At 35.0% G+C, this 25,812-nt stretch overlaps 1 pseudogene; it reads right to left on the bottom strand.

Moving 5' to 3' along the window:
• On the bottom strand, positions 1-25,812 carry LOC107871787 (annotated as a pseudogene).

Here is a 25,812-nt window from a genome sequence, read left to right as displayed (position 1 = left end):
TCATAGCTTTGAAACAGGTAAGTCTGCAATAGGAAAGCAATTTGTATTTTTAGCAAATAGGCACAAATTTGAATCTCTCACAAATTGCATGCATGAGTTAGTTACCTAAAGCTTTTGAATTCCCAATGCTTACGCAAGCAACAGGGGGCAGTGAATTCTCATCTAAGAATGCTTCCACGCTGTTTGGATTACTCTAAATTGGGTAGCCTTAAATTTTTACCTATAACATCATCAACAAACACATGTAACATTCAGAATCCAAAGAACAACAGAGTCGTTATGTTCACTGTGATTTTTAGCATAAATGTGTCCATAATTTCGATTCAAAATTATGTACCAAGACATTTAGAGCAACCAATGTAGCTATGCTCTCACGAGTGCACTTCATTACGAATTTAGGAGATTTGGTTTTTTTCTTACGAATTGGCAAGACTATAAAAAATCATGAGTGTTGACACCTAATTTTTGCCCTGCACGCCTAAGTTTATTTTTAGTTTCTTTGATTTTTGAATAAAAATACAACATTTATTTTTATCTGAATAAAAAGATTTTCAAAATATTTATTTAGGTAAATTTGTCATTTTAAGCAGCGATTATATATTATTGTATTCAATTATATGAAATTTTATAATTTTGTTACTTAAATATTTATTTTACAAAATATCGATTTTTAATCAAGGCTTATCTTGAAAATAAATTCAAATGATTAAAATTTTGATATAAATATAATTTATTCTCAAAAATAATTTATTGGATAAATATGTGTTTGATTTTATTAAATCAAGAAGCTCAAAATTAAAAGAAGTATTAATTCATATCCAATTTCAATTTAATTTAGCCAATCAATTAGATTTGGCCATAATTGAAATCAAATTGGCCATAATTGCAATGCAATCCGCCAATTGATTTTTAATTTGGTCAAAATTAAATAAATTTGGATAAATTTTAAAATCTCAATGGAGTAATATTTTAAATAACCCCCAAATTCTCAAAAATTCTCATAACTTCTACCCAATTTTGACCAAAAATAATTTTAAAAATTATACTACATTATTCAATTTCCCCCAACTTTGTCCTTTTCCAATTTTGAAATTCAAAAATTGAACTACATTGTACAATTTTCCCCAACCATTTCTTTTTTCCAAATTCAAATTTTGAAATTAAAAAATTGTACTATTTTCTCCCAACTTTTTCCTTTTTCAATTTTAAAATTAAAAAATAGTACTATATTGTACAATTCCCCCCAGCCCTTTTCCTTCTTTCAAATTTTTGTTTTGAAATTCAAAAATTATACTAAATTGTATAATTTTATCCCACATTATCTTCTATCCCACCTTATCTTTAATTTTTAAAATTTTAAAAATACCCCTAAATGCTTTTTCTCCCACATCGGTGGATGAAAAACATGGATTCCCCATTCTTTTCTATAAATACTGCCATTATTTTGGTAGAAAGACCAAGTCTCAAAGCTTCAAAGAATTGAAAAGCTTTTAACCAAATATTTAAATTTTTTTAGTGAAAAAAAGAAGTCTCAAGGTTGGAAAAAAAACTTTGAGCAAAGAAGAGTTTTTATTTTAGTAAAAAATTTTCTTTTTCCATGAAATTCGTGGGCTAATCAAAGTTCTCGGAATATTGCTTTCCGGTGGTGATCAATACTCCATAGAAAGCTTGAAGTCCCCTTTTGCTGCCCCAAAAAAGGTGAACACACTTTTCCCTTTTTTTAGTTTTATCATGATTTTGGTAGAAATAATTCAAAAATCTGCCAATGTCATGTCACGAAAAGGATTAGACGAACAAAGCAAAGAGAATGATAATGAACGGAAAGAAGGTAATGAGGAGCAGTTAGTGAAAGATATAAAGGAATTTGAAAACTGAAAGAAGCTCAACCCGGAGGAGCCCTAATCCTAGCTGATATGGATGGTCAAGAGTGGACCAAAACAGCCAATTCTGATGCGGTAAAGAGATACAGTGTTTGAAAGATGTTTTAGTTTTTGTTTCCTTGTCTTATTTGTAATCGCCTTTATAATAGTATCTATTTTATGAAGTGTAATTGCCCAGAATCCCTTTCTTTTCATGTATGAACTACGTTTGACCTGAATTCCCAAGAAAGGGATATGTAGGCAACCTATGTTGGGTTTGGTCAACACCTTAGGAAAATTTATCCTTTTCTTTCATGTATGAACGTGATGACCTAAATTCCCAAAAAAGGGATACGTAGGCGGCTTATGTCAGCTTCGGTCAACCCATTAGATTTTTCTATATATCCTTAGCGTAGTCCTAAATTACGTTTGACCTGATTCCTCTTTCAACGGGATACGTAAGAGCCCTAACAGCTCAGTCATATAGCCCCAGGAAATAGAATCTGGGGCAGAATTTTTGAGAAGGAATCTCAAAAATTCATAAGAGAAGATCATCATCCGACAAAGAGAACGAAAATCAACAAAGACTTCGGATCCTCTCGGCTGAGATCATCTCAAATAACATTAAACTTGGGCAGAAATTTTGAGGGAGGCCTCGATTTCCACTAAACATTGGAATATATTTCAAATTCCCCGGCACCAGATGTCAAAGTCAATCTTTAGAAGTCAGTAGTTGCGACTAAGTCTAGGTAGACTAAACCTTTATCTATGACAGAACTTTTGATAGAAACCCTCAGTGATGATGATGAAGCCTTGGCATTCTTCTATCAAACATCGGATACAGTCAGAACTAAGAGAAAGACGTTCGTCGGGGCTTTTACATGACATGACTGATAGAGATTTCCTAATTTTTTTTATAGAAGTTTTGAAACTAGATTTTAGAAAAATTAAGAATTCTTTTGAAAATCCATGCAAATCTTCTTATTTAGTAATTGCCTAAGCATCTATTGGGATGGGGTGTCAAGGTGGAAGTTCCAACATAACGAAGTACCCAAAAGATGGCGAGGAGCAAACCAAGATCAAAGAAGGTCAACAAAGATTAGTTTGATTCAAAAAACTAATCATTTTTCTGTGGATGCAGGGATCAATACACAAAAATGAAAATCTTTTTCAAAAAAAATAAATTCTCCAAGCGGGTTGCGAGACACACCTAAAGCACATAATGCCCAAGAATGGTATTTTTTGGTAGCCCCAAAGACGGGTTTAATACCCATTTATCAAGGTCCTTTTAAATTGTCTATGAAGGACAAACAAAGAAGCCTTATCTTCTTTATGAATATTGTATTTAGAATTATTTATATAAAAGTAGTCGCTAGCATAAGCAACTTTGTGTCTATTAAATATTTACTATGAGTGCAGGTGCATTCAAAGGATTTAGCACAGTAAATACAATAATCAAAAAGATAACTTAATAGGAAGAAGAGTGAAAATTCTTCCTCAAAATTCATTAAAGCAAAAAGAACGAAATTTGAGTGACCCTAAAAAGGAATTTTATCCATTCATTTATATCTGGTGGGTCTTCTATTTAAATATTTCTTTGAAAAATGATGAATAATGGATTAAACTATTCAGATTATAATGCCGATTATATGACATTTAAACCTCTGCAAATTTGACTATGGTCTCCAGTGAGAGCGACATTGTGTCTATTAACTGTCTACATTGAGTGCACTTACATGTGAAAAGTAAAAATACAGGCAAATGACTTGGGTAAAATCATTTTTATTTCCAAGAGGGCCATTACTCAAAGGATTATCATCATTTAACATATGTTGACAAGCGAGACACAAACACTGGTGTCAAGGATATCATAAACATTTCATATCTGTTGATATGCGAGACACAAATGCTAGTGTCGAGGATATCATCAGCATTCAATATCTATTAACACACGAGACACAAACGCTGACGTTGAGGATATCATCAGCATGCAATATCTGTTAACGCGCAAGACACAAATACTAGCATCGAGGATATCATTAGCATCTAATATTTATTGACACGTGAGACACAAACACTAGTGTCGAGGATATCATCAACATCTAATATCTATTAACACGTGAGACATAAATGCTGGCATCGAGGATATCGTCAATATTTAATATCTATTAACACACGAGACACAAATGCTGGCGTCAAGGATATCTTATTATTTTATGAATCAACATCTGAATGCATCAAGAGAACGCGATTTGAAGGGACACCTTTAAGTCACTATATGAAGACGAGTGATATATGAGATTTCCTAGAAATCAATAATTTGAGGGTCAGCTATAAGTCATATTATTTGAAATAGAATAGCGTGCAAGATTACCTATGAATTGATAGCCCATAGGTCATCCGTAAGTCACAACAACATCCTAACCGGATAGTGTGTAAGGTTACCTAAAAATTGGTAGTCCAAAGGTTATCCATAAGTTGCAACTAAATCCTTACCGGAGAATATGCGAGATTATCAAATTGATAAGTCCAAGGGTTCTCTATAAGCCGCATCATATCCAAGATAGATTATGTGAAGGATTACCCAAGGACTAGCGATTTGAGAGATATCTATAATTCATATTGTATCCAAGGTCGAATGATGTGCAGGAATACCTGAGAGCTAGCGATTGGAGGGATATCTGTAAGACATCTCTTATCCAAGGTCGGATAATGTGCAGGATCACCTAGAAACTAGAAATTTAAAGGGTATCTGTAAGTCTCCTCGTATCCAACTTTAAATAATGCACAAGATTATCCAAGGATTTATAATTGAAGGGAAATATATAAGTCTTATCGATACAAAAGATGCACAAGACTTACCTGAGATCATATGTAAAGAATTAGTGAAAATAATCAAAGAGGTTATCATACAATAAGTATTGTAGGTCACCAAAGGGTTACCACATCAGCATAAGATGACACGGTTACAAGGACCGTTCTGCATAAAGTATCATCGGTGTCCAAAAGGGCCACCCCACTTTGAAGACATATTCAACCGACAAATGAGATAATTATGCAAAAGCCAAAAGGTTTGTTGTGTCTATTGTTTCAAGTTATTCCCTTCCAAATAGGAACATAAAAGGATGACTTCGCTGTTCAGGCAATAACTCACGCGAGATATAGTAAAGACTATATACCAATTTCATGAATTATGTTTAGCATTAACGATCTTTGTTTGAACCATTGTCGAGAACATTCAAGAGGGTAAAAATATCAAATCAAAACCACAGGTGAGGATGACTCCAAATAGGACACAGCATAATGTGGAACTCTTTCTTAGCAGCAAAATGGGACATAGTCTAGAGAGGGACGTCAAACTCTTTGGACGCGAGCGAAAGGATGATCGCCACCACCAATCAAACCATACCCCTGTTAGAAGGCATGTGGGTACTTCAGGATATTTTTGTTCCAACTTTATTCTTCAGATATTTCTAAACTCATATCGAGGGTAACTTTCTCCTTCCTCCAAATTTGAGTGATAGTACACCTAGAGTTTTTGAAATTATGTCCAGGTAAGTTTTTGCCTATGGATGTGAAGGATCCCACATTCATGGTTAAGAGGTTACAAGCCTTTTTTTCATAACTCAATCAACTTGTCACTCATCTCGAGCCAAAGATCATCTGAAATAAAAGAATGTCTTTTCTACAGATTGAGTCAAACTACAAACTATCTGATTCACTAAGTCTTGGGGATATGTAGGCTGGGATCTATTTTGAAAACTCATCTGCATTTCAACCTCCCTCGAAAATCCATTTATTCTTCGATTTTTCGATTTTATCAAAAACTCCAAAATCGAGATAGTTGGTGAATTTTTTTGAAAATCGTGCTTTAAATTAAGCTTTATGAACTACAGATGGCCTGAATTCTCATGTAACCTAACATATATAGTAAAGTTGATACTGGTGTCCAACCATAAATCCACAAAAATCATGCAAAAATCAACTTTTTTTAGAAATGAACTTGTAGTCGGACAAAAAATTAGGAATTTCAAATTCCCTTTGCCCAGGGTTTCTTGCATCCACCCTACCCAAAGGGAGGGGCAGTTGTTGACACTTAAGTTTTGCCCTCGACTAAGTTTATTTTGAGTTTCTTCGATTTTTGAATAAAATTACAACATTTATTTTATCTGAATAAAAATCTTTTCAAAGTATTTCTTTAGGTTAATTTGTCATTTTAAGTAGCGATTATATATTATCGTATTCAATTATTCAAAATTTTATAATTTTGTTTCTTAAATATTTATTTTATAAAATATCAGTTTTTAATCAAGACTTATCTTAAAAATAAATAAAAATGATTAAAATTTTGATTTAAATATAATTTATTCTCCAAAATAATTTATTTGGATAAATATGTGCCTGATTTTATTAAATTAAGATGCTTGAAATTAAAAGAAGTATTAATTCGTATCCAATTTTAATTTAATTTAGCCAATCTATTAGATTTGTCCATAATTGAAATTAAATTGGCCATAATTGCAATGCAATCCGCCAATTGATTTTTAATTTGGTCCAAATTAAATAAATTTGGCTAAATTTTAAAATTCCAAATGGGGTTATATTTTAAATAACATCCAAATTCCCAAAAACTCTCATAACTTCTACCCAATTTTCACAAAAAAACTTTTTAAAAATTGTACTACATTGTACAATTCCCCCCAAATTTGTTCTTTTCCAATTTTGAAATTCAAAAATTAAACTACATTGTACAATTTCCTCCTACCTTTTCTTTTTTCCAAATTCAAATTTTGAAATTCAAAAATTGTACTATTTTCTCCTAACTTTGTCCCTTTTTAATTTTAAAATTAAAAAATTGTACTATATTGTACAATTCCTCCAACCCTTTTCCTTCTTTCAAATTTCAATTTTAAAATTCAAAAATTATACTATATTGTACAATTTCCTCCCACATTATCTTCCACCTTACCTTATCTTCAATTTTTAAAATTTCAAAAACACAGTAAATACTTTTTTTCCCACATTGGAGGATGAAAAGAATGGAATCCCCATTCTTTCCTATAAATATTACCATTATTTTGGAAAAAATACCAAGTCTCAAAGCCTCAAAGAATTGAAAATCTTTTGAGCAAATAGTTAAAATTTTTTTAGTGAAAAAAGAAGAAGTCTCAAGGTTGGGAAAAAAAAACTTTGAGCAAAGAAAAGTTTTTATTTTAGTAAAAAATTTTATTTTTCCATGAAATTCGTGGGCTAATCGAAGTTCTTGAAAGATTGCTTTCCGATGGTGATCAGTCTCCGAAGAAAGCATGAAGTCCTGTTTTGCTGCCCCAAAAAAGGTGAACAAAACTTTTCTTTTTATTTTAGTTTTATTATGATTTTCTTCTTCATCTTTTTTCTTCTTTGTACTTTGTAGTTATAATTTTGTTTGTTGGGATTATTTGCTATAGATGGCCTTGAAGGCCATAGGTCGTTGTGCTATTGATATTATGATTATTTTCATGGTGTAAAAATGAGCTAGCAATAATTGTACATGCCTTTTTAATTTTATTCTTTGATTATTATAGATAAAGTTTCAATCTTTGCTTAAAAAATGTACTTATGCTTTGTTAAAATCATTGTTGATGGATATATTTGGTTTTAGCTTGTAAAGTCGTTTCCTTTATGTTGAAATGAATAGTTAAATTGATTGTTTCTCCTTTTTTTTTATTCTTTGATTATTATAGATAAAGTTGAAATCTTTGGTTAAAAGATGTACCCATGTCTTGTATAAACTCATTGTTGGAGAATATATTTATTTTTAGCATGTAAAGTTATTTTTTTTATTTTGAAAAGAATAGTTAATATTGATTGTTTCTTTTTTTTTTTATTCTTTGATTATTATAGATAAAGTTTCAATATTTGCTTAAAAGCTGTACACGTGTCTTCTCTAAACTCATTGTTGGTGAATATATTTGATTTTAGCATGTAAAGTTATTTCCTTTATGTTGAAAAACATAGTTAATATTGATTGTTTTGCATTTTAGCTTTATTATTTTATTATTATGTATAAAGTTTTGATCTTTGCTCAAAATACATATTTATTCCATGTTTAAATTCATTGTTAGCGGATATATTTGTTATTAGCATGTAAAGTAGTTTCTTTTATGTTTTAAAAATAGTTACTATTTGTTTAATTGATTAGTCAAGAATTTGTCATTTGTTTGTGATACGCCCTAATTACAACTCTCGTTAGAAAGTGTAAGCGGTTGTTGTCAAATATAGAACCCAAATTGGTTATGGTCGAATCCACAAGGAATACTGTGCAAACTAAGTATTATGGTAGTTAACGGACTGTTGATCGAAGGTTCCTGATTAAATGAGGGGTTTTAATGTGTCAATGGTGTCCAAATATTTGTGTTAAAATATGTTCCTACAAGAGAGTTCTCTTGCAAGTAATAATTCAATGAGAGTAGACAAACTAGAGTTATGTTCACCAAGATATTCAAGCAGTCGAGGTTGTGAGTTACCTTCAATTTCCAATTAATAACTTTAATTGTAAGAGTTATTGAATCCTAAAATTTACCCATTTGTTTCTCAACCTAAATGGATAGTTTTCCCTTCGATTCTCTTGAATTTAAAGAATATGTTGGTTTATTCATTAGTCTCTTATGTGAATTAATCTTTGTTAAGGCATCAACCCATAACCCAAAGGTTAAAACCTTTAGAGTTCATATAAACCCCTTCTTTTCCCAACATACATTGTTCTTCTCAAACAAGTAATGTTCTTGGGCTCACCCTTCAAGTTTGAAACCAAGAAAGGTCATTATTATGTAGAAGGGCTTATACAATCTCAATTACGTATGGAAATTAAGTGTTTCACAACCCTAATCATCTATTCACATCAAGGCTCCTATAACCCTAGTTATGTGAGCTTAGACACACATCTCAAGAGAAGAAGAAGAAGTCATTGTGTTCTTCATAAATGAATTCAGAGAATTACTTACAAAAATTACAAGAATTGTTCTTGAATTTTCAATGAAAGTATGAATAAGAAATACTAGATCCATAATTTTAGCTTGAATCCCAATGAATACACCATACAATAGGTTTTCTAGATGGAAAAAATATTAAAAGATACCTAAATAAATCTAAACTGGGTATTTATATGTTCCCAAGTACTGAGGATTTTAAATTTGAACTCATTAAAGCTGCGTCAAGGTTGATGGTCACGTTGATGGCCCGTCGATAGTCTGACAGTCCGTTGAGTGGGCCATCGCTAAAGGTCCCAACTTGATACTTTTTGGTTAATGGGTGACGGTCATGTTGATGGACCATCAATGGCCTAACGGTCAGTCATATGGGCTATCGCTTGATCCTTTAAAATGCCAGTCTCTATTTCAGCTTGACGGCCAAGTTGATGGTCCATCAATGGTTCGACGGTCCGTTAGTTGGACCATCGCAGGAGTCATCCTCTTGGTCCTTTCTGTTTAAATTCGACGGTCACTCTGACGGTCCGTCGCAGGAGTCATCCTCTTGGTCCTTTCTGTTTAACTCTGATGGTCCGTCATTTGACTGACGGTCAGCCAGTTTGATCGTTTGTGCCCTTTTTCTGCTACTTTTCCAAGTTTCTCCTTCAGCTAAATCCTTGACCTGAAAACACTAAAATCCAGTATTAAATACACATCAGTTGCTTGAAAACGTACAATTATCCTTTGAAAAAGATGTAAAATATTCCGTCAAAAGATGAAACATCAACACCCTCAACTTAAGACAATTGCTTGTCCACAAGCGACTCTAGCACCAAATCGTATTCATGAACAATATAATGATGAGCAATCAATTGTTGAACTAGATTTCAAATAACTACTCAACTTTCATCTCACTTATATGGGCTCAACACATCAGGATCTACAACAGGCATTGTTTAATTCAGCACGCACAAAATGGATACAAATTCCTATAGGGATCAGTAAAACTAAGTGTAATTCAAGTTTCCCTCACAGTCAACGAAGTCCACCACTCATTATTTATGTATTTTGTGGATGAAAATCAAGATTCTCACACTCATCAAAAAAGTTACAAACATAGTATACATACCTATAGGCTTGCCCTTATCATCTAATGCTCCCTTATGGTTTATTCACAGAGATCAAGTAGGTCCTTTTCAGGCTTGTAATAAGGCTCCGGGACTAGGTGAGGATAAATTTTGGGATAAGTGACTTAAGGTTCAGCCTTTACTCTCTTTTCCCTTGAATTCTACTCACTAAGACTATTACTTTTCCAGCTTACTTACAATCTCTATTATTCATTCACACTTCACCATATACTTTTTTTAGAAGATAAACATTAGCCACCCTCAAATTATGCACATTCACTCAGTTGAGGTGTACAATATCTTAAACAGATGAGGGCCGAATGCTTCATTTAAGCTTTAAAATAGTTTTTCGTTAAGTTGCTAACGTCCTGACGGTAGCCACCCTCAACTTAGGTTTTTTGCCTAAGTTAAGGTACACAATGTCCAATATTGGACCAGGGCCAAAGTTAGGTGCTAACAACCTAAAGAAAGTTAATTGGAGTAATTGGAAATGAAGAAAAACTAACTTAAGCTCAAAAAGGGTTCAAAAATGGAAAAATCTTTTTGGTGGGTCATTTATTTCAGCTAAGTAGACTAAAAGTACAAGAGGGAATGCTATCCTATCTTATTAAATCAACCACGAAACAACATTAATGAACTGGGCAAGTTCTAGGTGTATAACTATGTAAGAACTAGAGCAAATACTCACACACAGAGGAAACTGAATTAACAGTTATTCTACTAATTCATGGGATTTACATCACACGATCATGCATACTTTACATCGTAATGACAATTAGAAAATCACAAATAGTTGTTCAACATATACTAAATGACAATAAGAAATAGTCATACAAGCATGTTCATAGTCTTATGCCACATTCATTTATCATTCATATATACAAAAAGGTGCTAAAGAAAAGACACTTCATACGTAACATCAACAAATAGATATCTACTTCACAATCACTTAGGAAAAGAAAATGCAACCTAGATATGTCGGTTCTCCTAGATAGCACATGGGAGGAAAAGAACACAAGCAATAAAAACCCCTGTGGTACAAGTATACCCACCCCCACCAAAAATAAATGTGGTGTCCTCAATGCATAAAATTAAAGTATAGAGGAGGGGAATACTTATAAAGCCTCTTATTCAGATGAGGCATCAGTCAAATGTGGTGAGGCTTCTTTGACCTCACCTGCAGCAACGTTAACCCCTATGGTGGTAGGGGTACTTAAACAAATCATCCTCCAAAATTAGAGGTATGTCAACTCGAGCTGGGTCTGAAATGGGCCCCTTAGCTGGGGCAGAACTAGTGGAAACTCCTCCAGCTTCATTTGCAAGCTTCTTCTATCTCCTCTCTTCATCTTTCCTTAATCTCTTTGCATCCTTCCTTATATATTTTACTTCTTGTTCTTCTGGTGTCATCGCCTCTCATATTCTTCTTTTGGTAGCTTTCCTATCTGCACTTTTATTTGTACTTTTATCTACCTGTTTGCCTTCGTCTTTCAAAGGATTCCCCATAAGGTCAACAAGACCCTCATCTTCATCACTGATGACCAAATCTAGATCAAATACTGACTATATTATTTGTCTCTTGAGCTCAGCTATAGCAGCCTATGCCTGCTTGAAATCAACCACAAGTTTTACAAAATTAGGCAATGATAGTGCGTCTAACCTTTTGTTTATGCATTTCTCCATATCATCTATTCTCTCCTAAATTTTCTTGTACGACTTTAAGGCTTTATCCATGTTGTGATCAATAAAGGGCTTGAACTATTTTGCCCAAGTGCTCAACTATTTCTCAAACTTTTTCTATTGCAAAACAATCTTGGTAAAGTTTTCCTAGGTCAACCTGTACTCTGAATATTGGAATGGGATAGATGCTATTTCTAAAGTCCCGCCCATTGGCAGTGTTGATGCAGACCTTACATAAGTACTAGGAGGCATACAATCGGGTGGCATATAAGTAGTGATAGAAAACAACATACCTGTCAGAATCTCAGAAGTATTGGGAGCTAGAGCTGATTGCGTTTGATAAGCAGGGGGTTTGTTAACTCGCATTTCATATTTTGAGTCGTCTTTCATCTTTTCAATGTCCTACCTATGAGTTGCCCATACCTCATTGTCAACTCCTCAAATCAAAGGTAAATTAGCTTGCCTAGATAATTCTTTGATCAAACACGGAAAAGGTAACGCACTTGCCACCTTGCGTGCCTGAACAAATATCTCATCAGCAATAATTTGGCCAAAGTCAATCTTCAGCCCGACAATTAGACTAGCCACCAACACATCCCTATACTGTCCAAATTAGCATCTCCTCCTATCAACATCAACATCAATCGAACAATAGCCCACAAAAACTTAGCTCAAAAGCTAAAAGAGGATTTAATAATGTGCTTCTGCTGATTAAGTACCTAGGATAGATTCTCGTCATCAGCAAAGAGTCTCGCCAACCAAGGCCTTTGAGTGGATGCCATGGTCATACGATTCTTCAACTCTGGAACTGATGCAGGTGCTTCATAGTTAGGCTCAAAAAACACCTTATTTATCATACAGACTGATATATCAATGGTAACCCCTCTAACAAGAACTGACTCCCTGTTAGGCAAATCTGAAATTTTTGAGCCCTTGGGATAGTCTTTCTTTGCCAGTCCTAAATAATTGGTGAAAAATTCTCTCACAAGGTTCGGTTGGTATGCCCCGAGAGGTTTTCTCATCTAGTCTATCTCATACTTATTGAATTTCTGCTCAAGTTTTGGATATTCATGCAACTCAAACATCACCATCTGATGCTCTTTAGAGATTGGCCTCTTGATTGGCCACATTACAGTTGGTTCCAAGCCATCAACATATTTATCCCCTTTTCTATCAACTTTCCACCTTATTATTTCCCTCATTTGAGGGTTATTGATCTTGACCATATTGGCATCCTCAGCCTACGATGCCTCAACTTGGTCAGGGTTAGATGTATTGACCCCTTCCTCGTTAGGGCTCAAACTTGTGCTACTAGAACTACTCTCACTCTCCTCATCAGACTGGGAGGGTACCTGATTCATCTGGTCACTTTGCCTCATGTTGAAGGCTGGGGCTTCCTTACTCAAAGATGATTCACCTCTTCCTCATTATGATCATCCATCGCCTATTGTTAGAGGAAGATTTCTTGACATATTTCCTAAATATCATATTAAGAAAATAGTTTGATAAGAATTAGAAGAGAAATTACTGCACATCTGGCTTGACGGATGGGTTGACGGTCCGTCGGGCTTGTGACAGTGTATCAACCTAGCCGTTAGGACTTAACCAGTGTCTCATTTATTAGTTGTCCTTGCGATGATTGACCTTACGGTACGTCAGAGGGTTGATAGTTTGTAGAGTTATCCATCGTGGCTTATCCAATAGTTTCTAGTTTTGAAAACTTTGCAACGGTTGATCTGGCGGTCCGTCGGGGGTATAACGGTCCGTCAAGATGATCTCCAGCTTCAATTTTCACTTTCAAACTTTACTTTGGCATTTTTTCAAACAACTGATGTGCTATCACTTATCACGCGTACAATCATGAAATTAATTTAGTGTTTAAGCACTAACTTTGCCACTTTTTGTCTATGGGTTACTCATACTTCACCCAAAACAAAACATACCAGGGTTCAACTTAGAATTTGAATCATAACACCACAAAACCAAGATAGAATTTCTTTTAACAATATACAATTTACATAACTTATGTTTAGCAATTCAAATAAGAAGAGTAAGGTTGTAATCATACCTTGATGTTGCAGTAAACTTCACTATTCTGACTTATAAACTCAGAATAAAAGAAAATTCAAAGCATTTACGAGAGATTGTTAACTTTTTTTCTGATAGAAGGAGGAGATGGATTGGTTTGTTTAAATAAGAGTGAAAAGAAAGAAGGAGAGTCCTAAGAGGAGATAATTGATCCTAGGTACTTTGAATACAGAAGAAGTTAAACAGTTTTAGGATTTGAAAGGGTGGTAACGTATGTAACCACTTCCTTTTGTTGGTTTAAAACCGTTTAAGTCAGATAAGGACAATTAAATAAGCATTAAACTTTAACCAACCCGACTTGTCAACTAGGTTTAGCTTGATAGTCGACCTGACGGTCCATCAGATTGACCATTGTGTCTTACCAGAATTACATTAATCATGACTTATTGAGACGGTAGATCTGACGGTCCGTCAGTAGCCCGTCAATTCAAAGTAGAAACCTCAAATTTTAGCTCCAGGTTGATAGAAACATTTACGTTCCATCGGATACCATTAACTTGGCTGTCAAGCCTTATCCAGAATGTCCCTTTTTTACTATGGCTTTGATGGTTCCATTAACGGTCTGTTGCATCCTTGATGGTCCGTCAGCCTCCTCGTCACCCTTTCTTATCTGGAGAAAATCCTTTCTTTCTGCATTCTAGATGCCACACACTCCATAAACACATCAAATTGTACAATAACAATTCATGGGTTGCCTCCCACTAGCACCTGATTTATTGTTGCGGCATGACTCAGTTATCTCAATTACTCAAACTTCATTGAGATAGATGGTAGTTATGCACTTTACCAAGTCCATTAGATCTATATACAACTTCACTCGTTGCCCATTAACCTTAAAGACACTTCCATCCTCGTTTTCAATTTTAACTACTCCAGATGAGTAGACTTGGTTAATTTTGAATGGGCCAGACCACTTTGATTTGAGTTTTCCTGGAAAGAGATTCAGTCTAGAGTTAAATAGGAGTACCCAATCACCCTTATGAAAGTCTTGCTTCTCGATTCTCCGATCATAGTACTTTTTCATATTATATTTGTACAAATCTTCTCTTTCATAAGCCCCAAGATGGAACTCGTCCATCTCATTCAACTACCCCAGTCGTAATTTTGCTGCCTCATTCCAATTCAAGTTTAACCTCTTGAGTGCCCACAATGAATTGTGTAATAATTCAATCAGTAGATGACAAGCCTTGCCATAGATCAATTGGTATGGTAACATGCCAATGGGTGTCTTTAAAGCTTTTCTATACGCCCACAAGTAATCATCTAGCTTCCTAGATCAATTTTGTCTACTTACATTCACCATTTTGGAAAGGATGAATTTTATCTCACGATTTTGAAATCTCCACTTGCCCACTAGTCTGTGGGAGATATGGAGTCTCCACCTTGTGTTGTTTAATACCATATTTTGCTGAGACAACCCGAAACACTCGATTATAAAAATGTGATCCACCGTAGCTTATGATGGTACGTGGTACCCCAAAGTGAGATAAGATATTCTTTTTAAGTAATGCAACCACTCTCTTTCCTCCATTATCAGCCAAAGCAGCAGCTCCAACCCAGCTTGACACATAATCAGCGTTGACCAATATGTATATCAACCCATAAGAGCTCACAAAGGGCCTCATGAAATAATGCCCCATACATCGAACAACTCGACTTACATTATTTTTCATAGGCATTTTATGATGCTTTGAGATTGACCCTTGTCTCTGGCATTGGTCACATCTCCGCACGAACTTATAGTAATCTTTGAATAAGGTCGGCCAATAATAACCGCTCTGTAGCACTTTCCTAGCAGTATGGTCACCTGCATGGTGATCCCCTACCGGAGAAGCATGACAAGATTCTAGGATATTCAACATGTCCACCTCTGGAATACATCATCTGATAATATTATATGTACACCACTGAAATAGATACAACTCAACCCAAAAGTAGTGTGTAACACATGTAGGAACTTCTTCCTTTGTTGAAAATAAAGATTCTCTGGGATGACTTCACTTACCACATAATTTGCAAATTCAGTGTACCAAGGTACTCTTTCAAGCACAACAGCCAGAACTTTCTCATCCGGAAATGTATTATCAATTTTGAAATCATCCTCTACTGTTTGATCACCCTTAAGTCTAGACAGGTGATCTGCAACTTAATTTTTGTATCCATTTTGATCTTTGACTTCAAAGTCAAACTCTTGAAGAAGAAGCACCCATCTGATTAGCCTTGGTTTAGCATCCTTCTTTGCTATCAAATACCTTAAAGTGGTGTGGTCTGTGTGCACTTCCACCTTAGTCCTCAATAATTAAGCATGGAACTTCTCAAATACATAGATCACCACAAGAAGTTCCTGCTCAGTCATAATGTAATTCTTCTAGGCCTCATTCAATGCCTTACTTGCATAGTAAATGGGAAGAAACAACTTTTCTTTCTTTTGGCCAAGCACAGCTCCAAGCACTACTCCGCTTTTATCACAAATGATTTCGACTGACTATGACCAATCTGGTGCAACAATGATTCGTGTAGCAACTAATTTATCCTTGAGGCATTCAAATGACTTCTTGAAATCATCATCAAATATGAACTTGGCCTTGTTCTCCAAAAGCTTGCAAAATGGGTTTGCAATTTTGGTGAATTCCTTTATAAATCGACGATAGAATCCCCATGACTATAGAAGCTACGAACTCCCTTTACTGAGATGGGAGGAGGTAGTCTCTTAATAAAATCGACCTTTGCCCGATCGACTTCAATTCCCTTGGCCAAAATTTGTGACCAAGAACAATGCCCTCTTTCACCATGAAGTAGAATTTCTCTCAATTCATCACTAAGTTGATCTCCTCACATCTTTGCAATGCTCTACTCAAATTTACTAGGCATAGCTTAAAGAATCACCTACCACAGAAAAGTCATCCATAAACACCTCTAAGTTGTCCTCCATCATGTCGGAGAATATAGGCATCATGCACCATTAGAAAGTGGTAGATGCATTATATAAGACAAATGGCATCTACTTGAAAGCGAAAGTACCATACGGGCAAGTGAACGTCATCTTCTCTTGATCCTGTAGAGAAATAGAAATCTGGTTATAGCTCGAATACCCATCCAGAAAATAATAAAAAACTTTTCCCGCTAACTGATCAATAGGATGATCCATAAACAGCATCGAGAATTAGTCCTTCATAGTCCATGAGTTAAACTTACGATAGTCCATAAAAACTCTCCACCCTATCATAGGCCTGAGTGAAATCAACTCATTTTTCTCATTTACTACCACAGTCATACCCCTTTTCTTGGGAACACATTAGACGAGGCTTACCCATTTACTATTAGAGATAGAGTAAACAACTCTTGCATCAAGCCATTTAGTGAACTCCTTCTTAACCACTTCTTGCATCGGTGGGTTAAGGCGATGTTGGTGCTCAATGGTTGGTGTCAAATCTCCTCAAGATGAATCTTATGAGTGTAAATACCTGGGAGAATACTAATGATATCCATGATAGTCTATCCTATAGCCCTTTTATATCTCCTAAGCACGGAGATAAGTGCCTCAACCTAGTGCTTACCCAAATCCACTATAATAATCACAGGTGATGTGTTTCCACTATCTAGAAACATATACCATAGATATCCTAGAAACTCTTTCAACTCCATTATCGGTGGCTCTTCAATCGATGGCTTAGTCGATGGTGTTGGGCAATTTTTTAGATCTAGGTCCAACTTCTTGGGAGCATAGGAATAGGATCCCATTCCTGTCAAAGCACACACTGTCTCTTCATATTCCTCAATACCTTCACCATAAAAATTCATCAAGACTGCAGCTAAAGTTACCACCAAAAATCTCTCCTTGATTGGAGCCTCTTGATCGTCTTCATAATAAACATCAACTATGGAGAATAAACTCATCTCCTTGGGTTGCTTCATAGACTGGCACACATTAAAGTGAACTACCTCATCATTAAGTTTGAATAATAGTTCATTAGCCCACAAATCAATAAGCATACTTCCAGTTGCAAGGAAAGGTCTACCCAAGATTATGGGTACGTCAAAATCCACCTCGCAGTCTAGAATAAGAAAATCTGCAGGAAATATGAAGCTGTCTACCTTCACTAGCACATTATACAATATCCCCACTGGCTACTTTACTGACCTGTCAGCCATCACTAACCGCATATTTGTGGGTGTAGGATCCTCTAAACCCAATCTCTTATAAAAATCAAGTGGCATCAAGTTAATACTTGCTCTATGATCACATAAGGCCTTAGCAAAATCAAGCGACCGATAATACAAGGGATGGTGAATGCTCCTAGGTCTACTTTCTTTTGTACCAAGGATCTTGTCAAAATTGTTCCACAATAGTGAAAATTATCCTTCGGTTCGTAGCTAACTGTTTTTTTTTACAATATCCTTCATAAACTTGTCATATTTGGGCATCTACTCTAGTGCCTTCACTAAAGGCACATTCACCATCAGCTGCTTCAGCATTGCCATAAATTAGCTGAACTTTGTGTCATCAACTTTCTTCTTCAATTTATAAGGGAAGAGCAGTGGTGGTTTTGGAAGAGTAGAAACCACAGCCTCCTTCTCCTTCTCCTTTTCTTTTTCTAACTCATCATCCTACTAATGGTTAGATATATCCGCATTACTATCTAGTTTCTCAAACTCTACTGGATGGGTTTTACCATCTTCTGTATCTTCTTTAATCACATTATTAATCACAACTTTACCTACAGAATAGCCAGGTAATACTTTACCACTCTGAGTGGTAACTACCATGGAAAAGCCATCATTTTGAGGATTTTGCACTGTATCACTCAGCAATGTACTACTCTTCCTTTGATTAAATGCTGTCAAAAGTTGGCTCATCTGCTACTCCATTTGTTTGATAGAAGTTCAATTTGAATTTACTAGATGGCTTATGGAAGATAAGTCACTCATTATCGTCACTACCCCAACATTAGTATCCTCAACTCCCTTTAATAGCTTCACCATCATGTCCTACATAGACATTTTTCCTGAACTGGCTGTAGTATTATCATGGATTCCAGGAGATACATATAATCCACTCCTGTCATTCTAGTTTTTCTAACTCTCTTGGTCCCTATCTTTGTAACCAGCTTTGTTGTAATAGTTCCGACCTTGATTTCCTTGGCTATTGCCTCAGAAACCCCCTGATTATTTAGATAGTTGGCCTCTTCTTCTGAATCAGAATAATCTCCACTTTGTGACCTAAAAGCTTTCACCATCCCAATCTTCCCAGATAATAAATGTTTAGTAAGCAGATCCCTCTGGGTTTTCATGTAAGCTATTTCTTGGTCATATTTCTCCTCTTCTCGGCGTTGCTCTATACACATACCACTAGACATGTTAGGGTTTGCTACAACAAAAGCCCTGGTATGCCAAGCTCTACTTGTCTTAGTTAACCACTCCAATATATCTGCAACCTCAGTAAAGGTAAGCTCCATGAATGCTGCTCCTGCGGCATTGTATACAATTGGTTTAGTGATGAAGTTTAAGGCTCTATAGAATATCGCCATCAAATGCTCATTGGTCGTCTTGTAGTTGGGGCACTGTGTCAACTTCTTCTTAAATCATATCCAAGTCTCATGTAGTTCCTCATTTGGTAATTGTCTGAAGTTGCTAATCTCGTCCTTAACTGTAACATCCTGGAGAGTGGAAATAACTTTTCTAGTAAACCTTCTTTTAATTGCCTCCAATTTGTTATCAAATTGGGAACCAACTCATTCAGCCATATTGTTACCTCTCTAGACAGAGATAACGGGAAAAATCAAAGACAAATTGCACTCTGTCCAACACCCTGGTTGTTAAAGGACTTGCAAATATTGATGAAATTCACCAAGTTTATGTTTGGGTCATCCCCTAGAAGTCCTCCAAACAACCCCTTGATATTGAGAAGCTGTATTATGGTGTTTGTGAGATTAAACTTCACCCCAAGTGCTAATGTGGTGGGATAATTGCTCCGGTTGCACCAGCCTCATCTAAATCTATGTCATCATCCTCATCAGGTGCAAATTGTATATGAGGTTCGCATTTTACTCTGCCTCTAGCTACCCGATTTATATTTGCAGGTACTTCTACATTCTTCGTATGCCTCCTATTTGTTGGGTTGATCAGATTATCATCCCCCAAATCCTCCTCATTAGGATTAGCGGCACGAGCTGGTTAACCATCATTCAGCTGATTAACTTGTGTTCTAGTAAAGGCGGCTAGTCTATCAGCTTTTTGTTGTTCTTCCATTCTACTAATTAGATACAATTCAGGAATGAAGGATAATAGTGGTTCTCCTGAACTTTTAGTCTGTGACATAAACAACAATGAGCCTGTAATGACCTAAAAACAACAAATAATGGTAAAATTTAGGAAACTTTACCAAAGGTCAATTAACAGTCCCAAACTAAATTAACAACCCTATTCCCAGACAATGGCGCCAAAATTTGATATGCTCAAATTATAACTCTCATTAGAAAGTGTAAGCGGTCGCTGTCAAATATAGAACCTAACTAGGTTGGGGTCGAATCCCAAAGGGAATACTATGCAAACTACGTATTATGGTTGTTAACGGACTGTTGATCGAAGGTTCCTGATGAAAGGGGTTTTTCTTGATGTGTCAATAGTATCCAAATGTTTGTATCAAAAAGTGTTCTAACTAAAGAGTTCTCTTGCAAGTAATAATTCAATGACAGTAGATAAACTAGAGTTATGTTCACCAAGATGTTCAAGCAGTCGGGGTTGTGAGTTACCTTCAATTTCCAATTAATAACTTCAATTTTAAGAGTTATTGAAGCCTAAAATTTACCCCTTTGTTTCTCATCCTAAATGGATAGTTTACCCTTTAATTCTCTCAAACTTAAAGAATATATTAGTTTATTCAATTAGTCTCTCAGGTGAGTTAATCCTTGTTAAGGCATCAACCCATAACCCAAAGGTTAAAATGTTTAGAGTTCATATAAACCCCTTCTGTTCCAAACATATACTGTTCACCTCAGAAAAATAATATTCTTGGGCTCACCCTTCAAGTTTACAACCAAGAAAGGTCATTATTATGAATAAGGGTTTATACAATCTCAATTCGATATGGAAATTAAGAATTTTACAACCCCAATTAGTTATTCACATCAAGGCTCCCATAACCCTAGTTATAGGAGCTTAGCCACACATCTCAAGAGAAGAAGAAGAAGTCATTGTGTTATTCATAAATGACTTCAGAAAATTACTTACAAAAATTTCAAGAATTGTTCTTGAATCTTCAATCAGAGTATGAATAAGAAAAATTAGATCCACAATTTTATCTTGAAACCCAATGAAAACTATATACAATAGGTTTTCTAGATGGAAAAAAATTTAAAGATACCTAAATAAAACCTAAACTGGGAATTTATATGTTCCCAGGTACACTGAGTATTTGAAATTTGAACTCATTAAAGCCGGGTCAAGGTTGACAGTCACATTGGCGGCCTGTCAGTTGCCTGATGGTCTATTGAGTAGACTGTCGCTGAAGGTCCCAACTTGATACTTTATGGTTAATGGGTGACAATCATGTTGACAGACCGTTGATGGCCTGATGGTCCGTTGTATGGGTTGTCGCTTGATCCTCTGAAATCCCATTCTCCGTTTCAGCCTGATGGCCAAGTTGATAGTCTGTCGAAGATCCGACGGTCTATCACTTGGACCGTCGCAGAAGTCATCCACTTTGTCCTTTCTGTTTAAGTTTGATGATCACTCTGATGGTCCGTTGCTTGGCTGACGGTCCACCAGTTCGACTATCAGTGCCCTTTTTCTGCTACTTTTCCAAGTTTCTCCTTCAGCTAAATCCTTGACATGAAAACACTAAAATCCAGTATTAAGTACACATCAGTTTCTTGAAAATGTACAATTATCCCTTGAAAAAGATGTAAAATATTTCATCAAATGCCGGAACATCAGCTTGCTAATTATTTTAATGGATTTTAAAATCCTCTTACAAGAGATGAGTACTAGCTTTATTTTCCATCTAAGATGTTTATTCCTTTTTTTCCTTTTTTGTATGTCGTTAATTTGTCAAAATGATGAGAAAGTTTGGATTTTTGTGGCTTTATAGAATTATTTAGATATTCTCAAGTCATCCATAGTATGATTGTTGAACAATATTTCACTTTTAGAGATGCTAAACTTTTATTCTAATTTTCTTACTCCCTTTGGATTGTTATACATGTTCTTTATCTGTGTAAAAACTTGCTTCATGTCTCTCTTTGAGTCAAAATGTCAAAAGAGAATCAACGATGTCTTCGAACGATAAATCATAGGCCGTTACATGTTTTTCCTAAAGTTGTCCATGACTTAGATGTATGAATCTTCTTTAATTTCTCCTTAATTAAAATTTCAAGATTCACTTTCTTGAAAAGTTAGCCTTTATTTTCTTTTGTTATATGGATTAGTTTCTATGTTTGTAGAAATTTAGAAGTCATCGGTATTTTTCTTATCACCTCATCCCTTTACTCTCTCAAACTTGTGTTGTTTTTTCTCGCATTAATTCATTGAATATGACATTATTCCTTTTTCCTTTATTCATTCTTATATGAACATAAATCATGAGACATGTAATTGGGTGTCTTTTTTTTGCATTTTATTTGTTTACTCTCATTCTTGTGCAAGTGTGCTTATCATTGTCATTCAAAAATTGGTTCTCGATTTTTTATTTTTCTTTGAAATATGTCACTTTTTTGCCTTGAACATATATTAATTTCTTTATGTTTTCTTTGCATGCAAAAAATGTCTTGAGTCCAAATGGACTCCTCTCCTCTTGCATTTCATAATGGGCCAATGAGGCCTACCTCTTCGAGTCACGTTCAAAGTTTAAACCTAAGGTCGATTATATGGCGTGCGGGTGCTAGAAGATAGAAGAAAAAGGAAAATGGGTCAAAATGCGTTGATGAGGTCACTAAGAGACTTGATAAGTCTTAATTTTTATTAATCTTTTTTTATTTATTCATTTAATCATTTACTTATTCATTTAGTTGGGGCCTCAAAGCAAAAGTTGTAAATTAATATAGGTGAAATTGATTATGGGCCAAAAGCTCTGGAAAAATAGTTTAGGATAGGTTATGGGCCAAAATCCCGATATCTAGATTAGGATAGATGTAGGTGGACTAAAAGGCCAATTAGATTATGACGGGGATGATATATTTAGGCTTACGATAGATTTGGGCTTACGAGCCCCAGTCTTCTATTTCTCCCATTTTCCCTTTACGTGCTTATTTGTTTAGACTTAGTTAAATTCCCTACTAAGTCGCAAAATTTATACAAGTCATTTTCTAAAACCACTTTCCTTTCAAAAAACCAACTTCTCTTTTTAAAGTTAGTCAAAGGTAGTTTTCAAATAGTCCAGATAACTGTAAGCTAGCGGACATTTTAGATGCCTTAAAAACCTTCCTAAGATGTTAATAAAAACCTCTTACCCGGGATTTTCTTAAAAGCCTAAGTCTTTTTTTCTATTTTAAGACTTAGGATTTTCCTTAAAAGTTTTCTTAATTTCTTTTCAAATAAATTAAGTAGAGACTCTGTAATTTTTTAAATTGTTTTAAAATTTCTTTAAAGTTTTGAAATAGTTTAAAAAGTCAAAATTATTGTTTTTCTAACCATTCGAGTTAAAAAGTAGCAAAATAAAGAGAATTGTCGAATTAGATGGGAAGTAGCTATCATAGCAGAAAGTTGCTTATTACAGCATAGATCAATTCATTAGATTACCTTAGAAGCAGAAGCTATGTGGGGTTCCATAACAACATTCGTTATGTCTATAAGACCAGGTTTCATGTAGGGCTCATCCTAAGACAACACAATTATCAAAGAAGAACATTACTTGAATGTATAAGAAAGGGAAAGTATCCTACACTCTATACGAGTAAGTTATTTTTTGTGAGCTTTTTGCTTGGTAGAAATGGCTGTGACATAAAAATTTGCATTTACCTTGCACTTGCCTTTAACATGTTCATAACAGGAGAATGGGATGAACAGAAAAAATAGATTACTATGGTTATTACCTCAAAGACATCAAGGCCAACATAGAACATGGGATTTTCCCTCAGATGCTCAACAAGAGGTACTTCATCTATCACAGGACCCCTACAATAGTTCACAAGTATTACTTCCTACAAGTTTGAGTTGAGTAATATCAAGATATTATATTTTGTGTAAATCAACAAGCAAAATAGATAGTCTTGCAAATGTTATTACCTTCTTCCTCATTGCTAGCCAATCTTTGTTCACAAGGTGGTAAGTTGTATTATGAAGGACTGGATGAAGAATTATCTAGAGAAGTATTTTGATCACAGATAAGAACATGAATGAGAAATGTATACAGATAATTGAATAATAAATCTAATAGTGCACTCTTGATGTAGATAATTAATACATCAGCCTTCTCGGAGGACCTCTTCCATGGATGAAGCTCTTTTCCATGTTACAGTTTGTTCACCATTAACTTTCAGAAACTTTCCATAGGCTTCAAAAGTGGGAAAGTATAAGTACATGAAATGAGCTTGAGATGATTGTTGACGTAGCAGACTGATCAAAATATTCATGTCATAAATTTTTTAGACGGGTAAATTGATACAGGTCATAGTATATCAAATTTGTTTTGAAGCCTTCAACCTATTGCAGTAAAACACCAAAGTTTTTCCAATTAACATAGCAAATTTACAATCAACTAATCCTTTCCGGTGAAGATAAAGCTTTGAAAGTGAAGAAGGTTATCGTAAAAGAAAACATGAGAATAACCATGAAGAGGGTAAAATATTAGCTGATTACCATAATTCTGGCATAAGCTGATCCAATACGGCCATCCCCTATTACACCAACAGTTTGTCCTTTAAGCAAGTTCCCCACAAACCTGGAAAAGAATTTCAAGAAATTAGAGAAGTTTAAGGCGAAAAGAATTTAATTATGGACCTGAGAAGACACAATAAATAGAATTAAACATTTTCATACAAATGTGGAACCCATCCTTTATATTTTTCAGCTCTCATGAACTCATTTGCCTCCAAAATTCTTCTCATTGCTGCTAAATAAAGTAAAGCCACAAACTCTGTTGTAGTCTCTATCTTTACTCCCTGACCATAAGAATATTAAATGAGAAGAGAAAATTATAGATAAGTTTTCTTGCATCATTTATCATATTTACCAGATATGTTTATCATTTATCAATTGCTATTCAGATCATAGATAGTTTTCTTGCATCATTTACCATATCGATCAAGACATTTGGTCCTAACAAATTACTCCTATGGCATCTACAAGCTATAGATCTGTTTGACACATGTGTAACAAGCTCAGAGTAACACTTGTGCTTGTGCCTAATTTCATCGAAAGATATGTACTACTAGCTTCAATTCAAAATGAATTGAAGCATTCCCTAAAAGTAGCATGAGGAGGGTAGAGTGTACACAGACCTTACCTCTTCTAGCTCGGATATAGAGAGGCTATTTCTGACAGACCCTCAGCTCAAGTACACAGTCCAAAGCAGTCCCAATAAAGAAAGTAATAGTAGTACAGAAATGACAAACTAACAATAATAGCAGGCAGCTAGTAACAAAACAGATCGAACAACAAACCCACAGATTCAACATAACTGTTCTTTATATAATTTTATTAAATTAAATTACAGCTCAATCAAAAAAATAGCAATCGACTAATCTTATCATTGTTCCATCAAAGAAAAAGGACAAATATAACTTATATAATGGTTGTACAACACTACAACTTTCTCAGCTTCTTCGACAGTGCTTATCGTCACAAACCCGAACCCACGACTCCGATCAGTCTACCTATTGTAAATAACCTACCCAAAAAACAAATTCAGTTCCACAAATAATAAAGCTCTAATTTTTCATTCTGTCGTAAAAAACCCAAAATTTGAGACATTATTACCTCAACAATCTTAACAACACCAATCTGTTGGAAAAGTTGAGTCAACCCATCACTATCTATATCATAAGGTATATTTCCAATGAACAATTTTGCATCCTTAGGAGGTTCTTGATACTCCTTCTTCTGCTTCCGCTTCTAGTTCACCTCTGTCTTCGGCTTCATCACTTTCCCCTTCATATGAAATGTGAAATATCGTAACAT

Source organism: Capsicum annuum, chromosome 5 (assembly GCF_002878395.1).
Source record: "Capsicum annuum cultivar UCD-10X-F1 chromosome 5, UCD10Xv1.1, whole genome shotgun sequence".
Classification (NCBI taxonomy): domain Eukaryota; kingdom Viridiplantae; phylum Streptophyta; class Magnoliopsida; order Solanales; family Solanaceae; genus Capsicum; species Capsicum annuum.
The sequence above is the reverse complement of the archived record's forward strand: the minus strand, read 5'-3'. Positions and strand labels throughout refer to the sequence as shown.